The sequence below is a fragment of the Dipodomys ordii genome, unplaced genomic scaffold, assembly GCF_000151885.1.
Source record: "Dipodomys ordii isolate 6190 unplaced genomic scaffold, Dord_2.0 Scaffold97, whole genome shotgun sequence".
NCBI lineage: Eukaryota > Metazoa > Chordata > Mammalia > Rodentia > Heteromyidae > Dipodomys > Dipodomys ordii.
Window position 1 is genome coordinate 4,019,758 of NW_012267313.1, and position 3,369 is coordinate 4,023,126.

Below are 3,369 nucleotides of genomic sequence, written 5' to 3' on the forward strand. Positions count from 1 at the left end.
AACCCTACTGCATTGTTGGTGGGAGTGTAAACTTGTTCAACCAATTTGGAAAGTAGTATGGAGGTTCCTCAAAAGACTCCACATAGAGCTCTCCTATGACCCAGCAATCCCAATTTTGTGAATCTACCCAAATGATCACAAACAAGACCATACTAAAGCTACCAGCACAACTATGTTTATTGCAGATATGGAACCAACCCAGATGCCCCTCAGGGAAAGACTTGGAAAAAATTATATTAAGCGAAGTAAGCCAGGCCCAAAGAAACATAGGTCCCCTGGTTTCCCTTATCTGCAATAACTAGTATATGTCTGGGACAAGCAGAAAAGATCAGATAAGTTGATGTTAGGTGAAATGAACCCCTAGATAAGGATTCAAATGTGTTTTTCTTTCTTGTGATTGTTTCTAACATATTTATAAGATGATTTCTTTGTTGTTTTGTATGTCCCTCCCCCATGGTATAACCCCTACTTTCATTGTATTTGATGTCGGTATAATTTGTAGAGGAGAAGGTAAAAAACAAATCAATTATCTAGGGATACAGGTGGACCCATTGCAACAATGAGATGTACAAGTCGTTATGTTGAAAAACGAACTTTACAACTTTGGGACGGGGGTGCGAGATGGGAAGGGATGGGAAGAGGAAACAAAGGAGGAGGCTACAATGCTTGATAAGAAATGTACTCATTACCTTGCCCATGTAATTGTAACTCCTCTGTATGGTATTTTTACAATAAAAAAAGAAGAATCTCACAGACTTTCTTGCAGCAGGCTGGCTTGAAACTCTGATCCTTATATTTCAGCCTCCTGAGTAGCTAGGAATACAGCCATGAACACCAGCGTCTGGCATACACCACAAATTCTTGATCCATACATCCATTGAAGGGCATCAGGCTGATTCCATACCTTGGCTATGGTAAAAAGTGCTGCAATGAACACGGTTGTGCAGGTAGCCTTACCATATCCTTTGGATAATAAGTCTTTTGGATAAATGCCCAAGAATGAGATTGATGGAACATTGGGTAATTCTGTGTTTAGTTTTCTGAGGACCCTCCATACTGCTTTCCAGAGTGGTTGAACAGTTTACATTCCCACCAACAGTGTAATAGGGCTCCCTTTCACCCAGATCTGTTACTGTTTAGGAAAGAGTTACTTGAAAGGCCGTGTGGGGAGGATAAAGGGGAAGGGTAAAGAGGAAGAGAGAGAGAATGCAGTCACAAAATTTAAATGTATATGCTCCAAAATTAAGGAAGCCAAGAGACCATTGTGCTCATTTTTGCCATCCTCTTGGGCAAAAAAGTGGTGGAGCACCCTCTCTGCGAGAGGTGAAATGACCATCTTTTGGAGCAACGGGACGCTCGACTCTCAGGCGGAGCTGGATTGCCAGGCGTACAGACATGTCCTGGAGACTGGGTTGCTGATGGATCAGGAGGAGAGGGGGGCTCTGAAGACCTGGCTGCCCGCATTGCTGGAGAAGGCGGAGGCAAGGTTGACGGAGGAGCTGGAGGACCTGAAGCAGACCTGGGTGCGAGCAGGCCACGACCTCAACGCGCCCCAGGAAGAGACCGCAGAGCTGCACCAACAGGCCGTGCAGTACTGCACCCTGGAGCCACAACAGCTCGAACTGACGGATCAGCTGAGCAGAGTGGAGAACCAGCTGAGGTACAAGCTGAGCACAACCAACATCTGCGATGTCACCTTCCAGATCTGGAAGGAAGGCCCCTTGGGTGTCATCAATAACTTAAGATTGGGCTAGCTGACCCGTGTTCTGGTAAGCTGGGCGGAGATCAACACTGCCTGGGGATTGAACGCCTGTTGCTCCTCGCTCTCGCCAATACCATTGGACTCAAATTTCAGAGTTATCAACTCATCGCCGGTGGAAACCATTCCTATCTGAAGTCATTGACAGATCACTGTGTCCGGCTGCATTGTCAGAATGTTTTCTTGGAAAACAAATTTGACCGTGCTATGCTGGCTTTCCTGGATTGCATGCAACAGTTCAAGAAAGAACCGTGTACTCGGAGCTGGGCATGCTAGAGGATGCCAAGGGCAGTGGAGGGTGGTATGCTATCCACATCCACTTCAACATGGTGGAAGAATGCACAAAGACTCTCAAATTGCTGCTGGACAATTTAAAGTGGTGTCTTACTTGGCCTCAGAAAGGTACCGTTGAAAATAACTTTGCTATGTTCTAAACTACTGTGACATGATCAGATTGTAAAACTAAAGAGTACAGCATGGGGCGATTCAAAAGAATTTGTACCAAACAGTAATCTTAAAATATTTCTGAGAGGCCTTGTATTTATAATCAAGCACCAGAGGCACTCAACGAAGTGTTGTCCACTGGAGCTTTGGCTCAAGTGGTAGAACAGCCAGCCTTGAGCAGAAAACAAAATAATGCAAAAGACATGCACTTCCCTTCCTAACACACCTTCATCTTCCTGTGCTTCCTCCCCACCTCAACTGTACCAGAGGGGAAGAATTGAAGTTGGAGAGGAGAGGAGAGGAGAGGGGATAGTACGGAGAAAAGCAGAGGTCTACAATGTTTGGATGAGAAAAAACCCCAAGGAGCTACTGTTTGTTGTGAGACTTTCAGGGACAGCTAAAGGAGAAGATTCAGATTGAGTTTACTATTTGCTTTTTAATGGTAATATATAGTGTAAACCTTCCTCAGTCTTGAGAAACTTTCAATAAATACATTATTCTATGATTTTTCTTTTTAAAAAAAGGATATTCACACTTACTCTTAACTTTAAAAATGCAGATAGAAATAGCCAGAAACCACCTTCAGCTTCTCCCCTTCTCTGTCAATAACACAAGTCAATGAATGAAAAACCCCATAATTAGAGTGTTAAGGACATAAACTTCTATAAAATAATTTTACATCATTAATCATTTAGGGCGTTTATCTTTGATTTTGCAAATTTTGCACATTTACAGAGATAATAAGTGCCTTTTAGTAATCATTATTTTAATAATTAAAAAGTGGTAACAAGCTAAATGTTAATAAATAGTCCCCCTATTAATAGAGTGTGGTCAGTCATACAAAGAATAAGAAGACTTGATCTATACATTTCCGCGCCAACCCACCCTCAGCGTAAGGGTGAAGAATAGATGGCTCAGGAGAAGCTCTGGGAAGGTTCCACACCTCACCCCACCACAATAATTGTGTGTTATATGCTCAATATCAATCTCGGCACGCCCCATTTTGCCTGCCTATAAAATGGACACAATTATAGGACCTATTCATAGGTATTAGGAAGAGTCAATGAGGTCGTATTATTCAAAACAACATATAAATATGATATGATATATATGTTATATATATTCATATGTGTATATTTATATATGATAGCATCAAAATACATTCA

General features: G+C 42.3%; 1 pseudogene; it reads left to right on the forward strand.

Annotated features, from left to right (window-relative positions):
- The window catches only part of LOC105993506, a 20,440-nt pseudogene extending 18,405 nt beyond the window's left edge, over positions 1 to 2,035 (forward strand).
- The last annotated feature ends 1,334 nt before the right edge of the window (positions 2,036 to 3,369 follow it).